Source organism: Lynx rufus, unplaced genomic scaffold (assembly GCF_022079265.1).
Source record: "Lynx rufus isolate CCGP_SWC_20201006 ecotype Redwood Valley unplaced genomic scaffold, mLynRuf1.p SCAF_11, whole genome shotgun sequence".
Classification (NCBI taxonomy): Eukaryota; Metazoa; Chordata; class Mammalia; order Carnivora; family Felidae; genus Lynx; species Lynx rufus.
The window spans coordinates 67,672,250-67,683,818 of NW_025814825.1; the positions used below are offsets into that span (position 1 = coordinate 67,672,250).

The window sequence follows — 11,569 nt, forward strand, 5'->3', positions numbered from 1 at the left end:
CGGTGACTGTGCACATCTTTGTAGATTTCCTCAAAAGGTCTATAGCTACTTACATGAGCCACAAAGGCTTATTCCTTATATAGAAGAGAACCATACATTTCTAGACATTACGTCCCCATGGAGGAAAGACACACTCTCCAAAATCATACAATCCAAAACACGGAATTTGCACAGAAAAACTGAAACACGTGCGATGCTGGAGCCTCCCACCATCGCGCACTACTCACAAGAATTACGTTTGGCTTATTACATCCGAGAGGCCTGCTGTGTGGATCTGTGCACGGCAGAGGGTCACAGAGCTGTGTCCCAGAGCGCTCTGCGGCTTGGCCACGGGCCCCAGGCCCTTCCAGCCCACAGCCCTGGACGCGTGCGGCAACTGTAACAGAAAGACGCCGTTTCCACCGGGGCCCCTGCGGTCCCGCGCTCGTAAGATAAGTGATTGGGAACACAGTCTCCACCTCCGGATCCAACGTCCACAAGCAGAAACAGGCAAAGAAGGCAGAGATCTCCGCATCCGTGGACAGAAGACGAGCACCTGACTCTTGCATTGTGGGAGTCAATCAGTGTTTGTTCACCGACCCAGCTTAGAACTGCAGATGGCTAACAAGAAATACGAATTTTGCACAAAATCCTATCAGCTGGATCATTTTTGAAAATCGTATTTGGGGCAGAGGGGCGAGGTGGCACTATGCGAGTAGTCTGATTCAATCAGTGGGCAGCTAGTGAGCGCTTCTGTGTGCTGTGGTCGAGGCAGTAAAACAGACATGGCCTCCACCCTCTTCAGAGACTCTTCTAGGAAGTTCAGCCTGGTGCAGATTTTAAATTTTACTATTATGATTGCAGAGATATTTGCAGTGATAAAAGAGAGTTGATCCTTTCTCACCTAAAAAAAAAAAATGTGTTCTTTAAAAAAAAAAAATGTGTGTACAAATTATATGTTTGCAAATACAGAGCAGCATTAAACAACAAATAGAGAAGCTTCCTAACCCTACCACCAAAGGAGAAACGCTAATTGTTTATCTTTCCAGAATTCCATGCCAGTGTAAACATGGGCAGGAACGTTCACGTGCATAATAGCAGCTCTCCCCACAAACACAGGATCACACGACGCAAACGGTTGTGAAATTTCCTGTCTGAGCCAGCTGGTTAATGCACAGGGAATAGTCTCAAACTACCCGTGGCCTTATTCTCAAGCGCTCGGCTCTGAGGGTCCCCTGTGCTCAGCTGCCCAGGACGGGCCCCGCGGGGCGCGGTCCCTGTTCCGGTCCAGACGAGCGGGCCTGGCTCGTGCCTGGCAGAGCCCTGAGGCACGTTCTGTGTTACGTCTGCTCACCCCCCGCTGGCTGAGGCCCGTGGCTAAGGTGGCCAAGACCTGGTCAACAGGTGGGCGTGAGCCCCCCGACCCAGGGCCTGCGAGGTCACAGGGCAGAAAGAGGAAGCGAAGAAGTAAAAACAATAATCCGATAACCCGACCTCCTCTGCAGCTCTCACCAGCTGTGGAGACAGGAAACGAAAATAGACCTGCATCATCTTTCTGAGAGGCTATACGCTGTCCCGTGTTACTGAGACACGATAATTTACTTACTCGATTCTCTGTTTTTGGACACGTGGGTTGCTTGCAACGCTTTGAAAACACGACAAACAACAGTGTTGAACATCTTCGGACAAGATGTGTTCAGAGTAACGCAAGAGGATGCTCTGCAGAAATTTCCTTTGGTGTGGCGTGCTCAAGTCAGCCGGGTCCGCGACGAGCCCTCGGCGACAAAGCGGGACCCGGCCCTCTCCGTCCTGGCCTCCCCTCGCCCGCTGTCCAGCCCACGGGGCCATCTGAGGCCGGCCCAGGGGGCAGGTGCCCCCGTGTGCACGGGCTGGTCGTCCTTCCCCGCTCCCCGGCTGAGCGACTGACCCCTGGTCCCCTAACTCTCAGACGCTGTGAGGATCAAAGGCACAGCGGCCGCGGGTTCACAGAAGAAGGGAGCTGCTCGGGGGGGGGTGAGGGGAGTCCGGCTGGGGCAGTCGGCGCAGACCACTCGAGCGACCCACCTGCAGGCGGAGGACACACAGCGAGGTCTAAGGAAGAGAGTCCGGCTGAGCTGAATGCCTCTCTCTTCGCTGAGCTTGGACCAAATACAACCCCGGGGACCAACTGGTGCCAGGAAAGTGGGAGCGGGTGGCTGCACCTGTGGTCCGTGTCCACACGGGCGTCGCCGGGATTAATGAGGTAGGTTTGCAGAACAGGATTTATAAGACCAAAACAAATAGGAAATCAAAAGCTAGCTCTAAAAATCTTGAAGTTGAAGACAGCCGCAGAGCTGAGCACACGGGCAACTCGCCCCGTGTGGCTGACGTCACACCCGCCACTCCGCGTTCAGATGCGCAGTTGCCTTTGGCAAAGCTACCAGTGAAAAAGTGGAAAGGGGGCCGCTGGGAGGGGACTGGGGACTCCGGAGCCCCAGAGGGCAAAGGCACAGCGAGGGGAAAGGTCACAGGCTGCCCCTGGGGCCAGAAGAAGCCCCGCCCTCCCCCTCGTCCAACAGAACTGGGACCTCACTCTGCCCTCGGGCTCTGGGTCCGCTATTTCAAGAGTGCATCTCGTACTATATTTAGACACCTCACAGCAACTCCACCTGTAACTTTGGGGGAAAAAAATCAAAGGACATTTTTTATGCATGAGCTTAGAAAGATTCCGCACACTCCTGAAATCAATGAAATGCACCTCTTCTGTGCAGCGTATAAATCCTGGCAGCGCTCCAACCTTCGTGGGGAAAACCCGCGGAAGAGAGATGAATACCTTGCTTCGGGGAATCCAGAGCCATTGGGGCCCCGGTGGGGGGGGGGGGGCTTTGGGCCCCGCAGCAGGACTTCAGGGTCTGATGCTAAAAACGGTAGTGTGGCCAAGTGAGCCCGGGCTGCCTGAGGCAGGACTTTGAGGTTTCCCTACAAGCCCTCGTCTGCCCCCACGGACCCTGCCCTCTGCCCTTGCTGCCTGCCACACACCCGCTGCGTTACAGGCCACGGGTGGCCTTCCTCTGGCATCCCATTCTCGGCTGTCACTAAACAAACTGAACCAGTGAACGACGCTCCCCAAGTTCATCAGCTGGTGGCTGGCTTCGAAACGCACTGGCCCTGACCCAGGCTCGGCCAGCGGCCTCTCGGGTCCGCCTGTTCTGAAAGGTCCCCCCCCTCCTGTGTGGCGAGCGGGGCTCACTGCGAGTTCTGGGGTGGGGGGCTGTGTGCACCAGGCCTCCGTCTCTCTCCCGGACCCTGCAGCCCTCCACCTGAGAGGCTGAACATTTGTTCTATCACGTGGCCAAAGCACAGGACGCCGTCTGACTCGGTTGACACGGTCATTCGTATGGAAACCTCTCCGAAGGTGCCCAGCCCACCCACCGCGGGTCCTCACTGCTTTGGGGGTCTCACAGAGCTTGCCGAGGGCAGCGCCCCCCCCGGAGAGGTGCTCCCCCCAGGGAGGCAGGCTCCCCCCACCCCCTCCTGTCTGCACCCCACCCCAGGCACTTCCCAGACTGTTCCACAGACTTCTTCATCCCTGAAGGTAGCCCTGGGCCTTCCTGGGGCCCTGGAACCCCCCACAGGGAGGGAGGCCCCGGGCAGGATGGAATCCCATCTCTGGATACAGCCCTCCCTCGCGCAGGCCCAGGGAGATAGCTCTCGGCCTCTGAGACCCACCTGTGAGGTAGAGCCCACACCACCCCCTCCTACCTGCCGTTCGGGGGTACACTGAGTGGGACGCCCACCTGCCCAGACAGCGTGGGGCACGGATCACCACCACCTCTCCCTGCCCCCAGGGCATCGGATGGAGCCCCAGCTGTTTCCCACAGACCCCGACAGCCCTTCTCCATCACTGTGCTCACCTCCTGTGACCCCTCAACACTGTGTGTGAACGTTCCCGCCTGAGGGAGGAGCCCGGGCCGCGTTCTCCCTGGTCGCCTGGTCACCGGACGCGTCCCTGTGATTCTGCCTCCTGACGTCCACCCCTGAGAGCTGGCCACACGCCCTCGCGCTGGGCACTCAGCGGCTGAGCGAGCGCCGTCTCTCTCCTGACCCAAGAGGCTTAGAACATAACCTCAAGGGTGGTTGTTTTCCTTTGTTTCCAAATTCCAGGCAGCAATCTAGACCAACGACAGGTGGGCGCCCGCCAGGGGCCGCAGCCTCTGGGGCGCAGGAGAGCCCCGCCTCGGGGGCCGCAGACAGCTCGCCCCGTCTGCCCAGCACCCGAGGCCTCCATGCGGGAGACTCCCCTGTCTGCCTCGACTTCCCCGGTGCGAGCCAGCTCTGTGTCTTCCCTCAGGGAGGCGGGTTCCCCACTCTGGGCCCGGCAGACTCTCCCTCCTCTCCCTCTTTCCGCCTCACTCGCTACCTTCTGGACCCCAGGTCTCATCCTAGGTGCCGCTTCTTCCAGGAAGCCCTCCCAGACCCAAGTCCCTGCTAGCCATTCATGTTGTGTGCTTCCGGAGCACCCCACCCCCAGCGGAAGCCCCCAGACCGCTAGCGAAATCAGCTGCCCCCTCCCCCGCAATTCCCAGGACACACCGAGATGCCTGTCCTCGTCCGATGGGCTGGACTAAGCAGGACACCCAAATCTCTGCACCCGTCGTGGTCGCCGCTCCTCCCTTGGGGCGAGGAGCCCCCGTTACCTGTACCTGCTGCAGGTTTAAGCCACGTTCCCCCAAATGGGCCTCTTCTGGCCGACGTCACACCAGCCTCCTTAGGTCGGTCAACCGTGCTGCGTGTGCGTGAAGCTCTCTGCTCGGGCTTTAACACTGAGCTCTGTGCACTACCTGTGTGCATTCCTGGTCTTCGGGGTCATTGCTTCCCCTCATTGCATGTACCTGGGGTTCATATTCAGAATATTAATACCATGCTAAGTAATGCTAAGCTATAAACCAACAGAAAACTCAGCTCCGCGTGTCAGGCAGCCCAAATCTCCATGCCACTCTGGATATTATGCGGCAAAGACACACATATGAAATTTATTTTTTTTTAAGTTTATTTACCTACTTTGAGAGAGAGAGAGACACACAGAGAGAAAGGGCGAGAGAGAATCCCAAACAGGCTCCGTGCTGTCAGCACAGAGCCCAACGCGGGGCTCGAACTCACGAACCGTGAGATCAAGAGTCGGACGCTTAACCGACTGAGCCACCCTGGCGCCCCCATACATTTGAAATTTCTAAGTGAACCTTAGTTACCCATCCCCTGCGGGAGACAGCAGAGGGGGTTCTAACTTCCCGGTACATCTGTCAGGACCTGAAATAGTGGCCAAGATGGTGGCCCCGCCCTTGCCCCGGGGCTTTGTGGGAATGAGAACATTTCGGGCCCCTCCCCTGCGGACGGTCCCACCAGCGCTGGCCACTGCTCCTCAACGTCCGTTTTCTCACATGTCCTGCGGGAACATGTGGCTAATTTCCATTTTGTAATTGTTTTTCCTTACTGACACGGAGATTAATTCACCTTACAAGTGTAAAATATTCCACTTTCAAGCGAGTCCCTGTTGATTTGTCACATTGAGTTTTGTCCACTAGCCGTATTGATCTTTCATTATGTTCCTATCTTAGAAGCTCCCCGTGATGTCTCTGTGCGTGATAAAGGGCTTCCTGATTACCCTTAATTAGCTTTGTTAGTTGTCATTGCAAATCTCGGATTGGTATGTAAATATTGTTTTATGCAAGGACTAGTTCACGGAAAAGGTCGATAAATCCCCGCCCCCACGCCGTGACCCCACAGAGAAGGGGAAAAGAGCAGGAAACAGGCTAACGTGGCTCCTTTCTCACAGCTCGGCCGCGAGGGGCTTTGGGATCCCGCTTCCCCTCCAAAGGTCGACGAAGTCAGGAGCCAGAAGGGATTCCAGTGGGCGACACACGCACCCGGGGCCGCTCCTGTCCTGGCCTCCGCTACGGGGAGTCTGGTGCAGGGGGACTGAGGGCAGCCCAGCCCCCACGGGCCTCCCGGGCCGCACGTGGTCCTGCCTCCCTGTGCACGGCGCTCCCGGCCCCGGCCGTCCGAAGGGAGGCAGCCTCGAGGGGCCCGGCCTCCGGAACCGCGTGATGGTGACCATGAGATGAGCGGACCGGCCCAGTCCCAGCGACGAAATGGAGTAGCAGGTGACGAGGGACAATAGAGGGCAGAGTACAGGCTCACAGCAGCACCCCACCCCCCACCCAGGGGAATACGTGTGACGTTCCTCAGACACTCCTGGCCGCCCGAGAACAAAGGAAAGGGGTTTAAGTGCTGGCCATGCCGATGTGGGAAACTCAGGCAAACGAAAAGTTAAATTCCCTTACTGCCACAGCCCATCCACAAGTCCTTGAGACCGGCAGAGTGACCTCCCTCTAGGACCTCAGCTGCCTCGATGAGGACGCTTTGCTGGGGCAAAAGAGAGTCTTAGCTTGACGTCATCCCAACCCCCAGGATCCTGCACGTCTACTTCCTTTACCTCGACTCCCCCAAGTATATGCTGGCGATCACACCCCCAAGCTGATGGCCCCCGATACACATCTGGAGGGTCTCGTGACTGAGGTTTCATTAAGCGGTAATAAGTGGAGCTTCCCTAGCAACAGCCAGCCCCTCGAGGTCCTGGAAACCTTGCTTCCAAAATGCCTCAGGGACTTACTCTATCCCTGACCCCTTCGAACCTGAGGGGATATAATGAGTCACCTGTCACGACCCCAGGGCAGCTCTTCCTGCCCACGGGTGGGTCCCGTCCCCGTGCTTTAATGAGATCGCCTTTTTGCACCAAAGACGTCTTCAGGGATTCTTTCTTGGCCGCCGGCTCCACGGCCCCACAATACCCCCAAACCTCGTCAGCAAGGATTTCAGGTCCTGCCCAGGCCACCCCCCAGCCAGGCCAGCGGCCCCCTGGTTGGGGGCCGTCCAGGGAGCCAGCCGCAGCAGGTCCCCCTGAGGCCGCACCGGTCCCCAGGGGTGCTCCTGATCTGGTCTGCAGACACTGGTCCCTCCACCTTCCGGAGACCCTCAGTGACCCCCACGCCCAGCGATGCGTCGCGATGACCGTGGTGCCACCGGCCGCTGCCTCCCAGCCCACAGCACACTAGGCCTGTCTGGGGCATCCCAGGCTCCGGTGGGCTGATTCGTGCCCTGCCGGAATCAGGAAGGCCACTGTGCCCTGTGCCCTGTCGGCCCCCATCAAAAACGGAGCCGGAGGCCACTTCCTAGTCCGTGGGCGTTTGCGTGTTGATCGCTAAGAGCCCTGCCAGGTCCCTCCCTGTCTCCTAGTTCATTTGCACCGCAAATCCACGTGTCCATGCCACGGGCCCCCAGCGCTGAGCTCGCTGGCATCCGACCTCCTCCTCCTTCCTCCTTTCGATCCCCAAAGCCGCTGACACCCATTTCCACTGGCCTGTTGGGAAACTAGAGCCAGAACTGAGCTGCCGGCTGGCAGTGAGGAGGCCCGGGCGCCCCGACACCGAGGGAGAGGGACCGGATCAGGGGCGAGCGGGGGTCCCTGGGCCGCGCCCGTGCCCTGTGGGGGGGACCGGCCAGAGGGACGGGGGGGGGGGGGGGTGTCCGGGGCAGCGTGGCCCGAGCGCCAGGGGCCTTTCCAGACCAGGCTCTGCACCGTCCACTTAGCAGAGGCGGGTTCCCCGCGGCCTTTATGGGCGCACTTGTCACATTTTTACAGACAACATAAACATAATTTTACTATCAACCACCTTTAACGTCTTTATTCCTCAGGAAGTAACAGTAGGCGCTCCTCTAGTAACAGCGGTCTTCTGTGAGGAGCAGATAAACCGTCTCATTCTTCTCGGGCTCCCCAGCGAGCGCTTGACAGGCTACTTATGAGGCCCGAGCATAAGGCTCCTTTGGAGCCAGAGAAGGTCCCGGCGTCTCGGGGCGGCTTCCAAACTTGGCCTGATACAAACTCCAGCTTTGGAAACAAGGCCCACGGCTTCTTGCTGTTTCCTGATTATTACAGGGACTCTCATTTCTTGGCTTTTTTAGTTCCAGACCTTGAGCCCTGACTTTGACTCTGTGAAAGCAGCTCTATGGTGACCACAGAGGACAGGAGGATGGGGGGGAGGGGGAGGCGGGGGCAGGGAGACGGAAGAGCAGGAGGAGGGGAGGAGGGGAGGACAGGCCAGCAGAGGGCTTGGCATGGGAACATTCTCCCCCCGGAAATGACAACACGACAGAGCGGAGGCAAGTTAACTTGTTTTCCGGCCGGAACTGGTAAACGGGATGCCAGCATTCTGGTGACAACGTCCCAGGGGGACCCCCAAGGTTCCGGCTGGGCCTCCCCCTCCCCTCCAAGGCCTTCCCACTGCGCACTGGTGATACACCCACTTCCCACACGGCCGCGGCTTGTCCCCGACTCCGAAAAACGATCGGACGGACACACAACCTCACTGCAAAGATGGTGCCGAAACCGTGGACTCAGAAACCCAAGCCACTCTCAAGGCGCGATATCAAATGAAAAGAAAAACTGTCATGGCCCCGGTAGCTGGAGCCTTAAGAAACAGAGATCGTTTCCAGGGCCGCGAACTGATGCAGATAAGCTGGGCTTCGTGGCCACCTATGTGCATTCACCGCCTCTGAGCAAGGCTGAGTGAAGAGTTACCCAGCTCCCTAAAAACGTTTGTCAGGACTGTGATTTCAGGACTGAAATTCTGATGTGTGCAGCAGGAATCGTGGTCCCGGGGTGTGGGATCACAGACCCAGATTGACCCAGGAGCCCTCGTGGGAGCGAGCCATGAAACGTCATCTACAAACCAGCTGGTGGGGAGAAGCGAGGGGGCAGCCACGGCGGGGGCAAGAGCTGCCCATGAGCTCTGGCTGTGGACTTGGCGTCCGCTCCCAGGGCTGACCCTCATGCCCACTGTGAACCCGGCTCTGGAGAGAGCAGTCATCTGGCCCAGGCCCCACGGTCCTCAGGCTTTGGATCAGACCGGCGGGGTTCAATGGAGCTCAGCTACTATTCACTTCCTTATCTGCAACTGACGGTAATAAAACATGGTCACCTTTGATCCCTGAGTCAAAGAGAGTAACGTGTCACACGCCCGGGACACGGAAGACGCACAGGAGATGTCCCCTGTGCTTGAACCGACCGGTCTTTCCAGGAGGCCCTGGGATCTGTAAAAGGATGGCCACATGTCTCCTGGGGAGGCCTCTGTGTTCTGGACGTTGGGGGAGGACGAGGTGGTGGCCCACCCGTGTGCCCTGCTGGGTGTGTGGATGGGAGACTGACCGCCTTGCCCTCACCAGGGGGCAGCCCAAGCCGTCCCCCAGCCCGGCCTCCTCCTCTGCTGGTCCCCTGATCACCCAGGCAGGGCCCAGAGACCACACCTCACCCCCTGGCCCTGCTGTGGGTGCTCACTTGGCTCTCAGCCGGCTGTGGGGCCTTATCGTCACCTCGGGCATCCATGGGGTCACCAGGCGTTGCAGCCTCAGTTGGAGCATCACGGATGTCCGCGACCCTCGCCGCGGTCATGAGCCGATGCCTGCCCGTGGGCTCTCCTGGAGCAGAAGCCGGCCCTGGACACCGGGCCTGCAGGTGCCACATCCCAGAGGCACGACCGGGCCACGCTGTCCCACGCTGAGGCTCTCTGTGGGGCTTCAAGCAAAGGACAGGTGACCGGGCGGCTCTCCTGCTCCGCTTTCCTGCTGGTGCCTGTCACCTCCCCGCTCTGTCGAGTTTGTCCAACTTCGTAGATGGTAGGAAAGCCCGCAAATCATTCTTTGGTAAAAGCTGGACTGTCCTTGCTCCCGTGATGGTCGAAGAAACTCGCGACTGCAGCCATAGCAAAGCTCCACGTTCGCGCGGCCCCGTCTTTGAGGTGTAGGTCAGTGGCCAAGGTCGCCATCGCCATGGCCGGTGAGTATGCACACGGCCGTGCGCCTGTTCCCAGACGCATCTGCCCGCACAGGTCAGCGTGCAGGGGTCTCCCGGGAAGTGTGTGTGGAGGGAAAACCGGCCTCGGAGCACGATGGGGAGGTGTTCTGCCTGCAGACGGTGCTTAGAAACTCTCCAGTCAATGGAGGACTAGACGCTCGCCAGAGGCAGGGGCGCAGGGGAGAGAGGATTAGCCAGCGCTAATAAATTCGGAGCATGAAGCAGCCCAGGGAGACAATTTAATTCCATTCTCTCCCCATGAACGTGTCTTCCTCTACCTGTGAATGCAGAGCACCTGCTGATGGGATCCCTGAGCAAACGGAGCCCCCCCCTTCGGCGGGGTCTCGGGGTTTAATTAAAACAAGGGCCCTGCGCTTATCCCAAAATAGCAGGATCGTTTGCACTACAGAATCTTTCAAGTTGACATTTAATTTAACGCTAAAAACTGATCATTTTAAAATAAAAGGTGGCATTAACTTGCCTTTAAAACATTTCCAAGGGATCCCGGAGAATATTACTCTACCCTGGTTGTTTTTTTCCTGTTTATTTGTGGCTCCTTTTCCGTCCAAGTGGGAAATATTGTTTCAGTTTTTCTTTTAGTTTTAGCACATTTTCTTAAAAGTCCATTTTTATCCCTCAAGTTCTGCAACGGTTTCAGTGTTTCCTTTATGTCACCGTACAACATGGCTCCCTTCTGCACTCCCACGATACCGGTGGCCTCGGCCCGCAGAGGGAAAGCCCGGGGTCAGCCTGGCTGGGCAGCGGCACCCCACAGCAGAACAGGAGCCCCGCGGTCATGGAGCGGGACCCCCGCGGGGTGAGGAAGCAGGGGTGCCCGTCCCTCCAGCAGGGGCCCAAGCCTCCAGCCACAACTGTCCCAGCCCCTGGGGGTTTGCACCTGACAAAGAGCAGAAGACTGGGGGTGGGAGGGAGGGGAGAGCCTGGGGGGGGGTGGCATGGGGAGGTGGGGGCCTCGGCGGGGTGGGCCCCCTCCGTGCCTTCTGTGCCCAGGAGAAGACGCCCCCAGGGCTGGACAAGACCTCTGTCTCTAGCTCAGTCAGAACACCTTTCTCTGGAATTAGCTTGTGTGGCTGGAAAGAACGGCACCGCCGAAGCAGACAGATTTGCCATGAATATTCAGCTCTCGGACAGACGGTGACACTGGCCTGCAGACGAGACGCTTTCCATCCACGTCTCGAACAGAGGACCCTGCTTCTACCGTCCCTCCTGTCCAATTCCCGGGGATAAGTGTTTCCGTAGCTTCTGTTGTTTTCTCCTGCAAACACCTCCCTGTCTGTGTCTAGGGCTCCAAGCGCTAAGTACGTGTGCCATCTGGAAGGTATAATTTGCTGTTCAATTACTTCTCAGTCTCTTAAGAACACTGCTTTTCCCCAGTGGCTGTTGTGTCTTTCTAGAACTTACTTCCCTTTTTTCAATATATGATTTCCTTTATAGTGTCCCTGAAACTCATCGTGTGTCTGGCCCTTATGTTATCGAAGCGACGCTGTAATCTTTGTTGCCAGCAGGAGAACACGTGAATGTCCCTGTAACTGGGCGGTGACGTGTCAGCGGCACCTTGGACACAGCAAGGTGGCTCACAGATACCTCCAGTCCTCTCCGGGAGCCACATCTATCGTTTGTGTGGCCACCGCTCACCGGGCAGGGCCCTGGGGGCGCTGAGCAGAGCAACCCTGGATGTGGCGA

At 58.1% G+C, this 11,569-nt stretch overlaps 1 long non-coding RNA gene across 1 annotated transcript; it reads left to right on the plus strand.

The window, feature by feature from the left end:
* Positions 1 to 8,235: 8,235 nt before the first annotated feature.
* On the plus strand, positions 8,236 to 11,318 carry LOC124506771 (uncharacterized). The gene is made up of 3 exons (XR_006960876.1): positions 8,236 to 9,847; positions 10,507 to 10,682; positions 10,948 to 11,318. It is a non-coding gene; the product is annotated as an uncharacterized LOC124506771 (long non-coding RNA).
* The last annotated feature ends 251 nt before the right edge of the window (positions 11,319 to 11,569 follow it).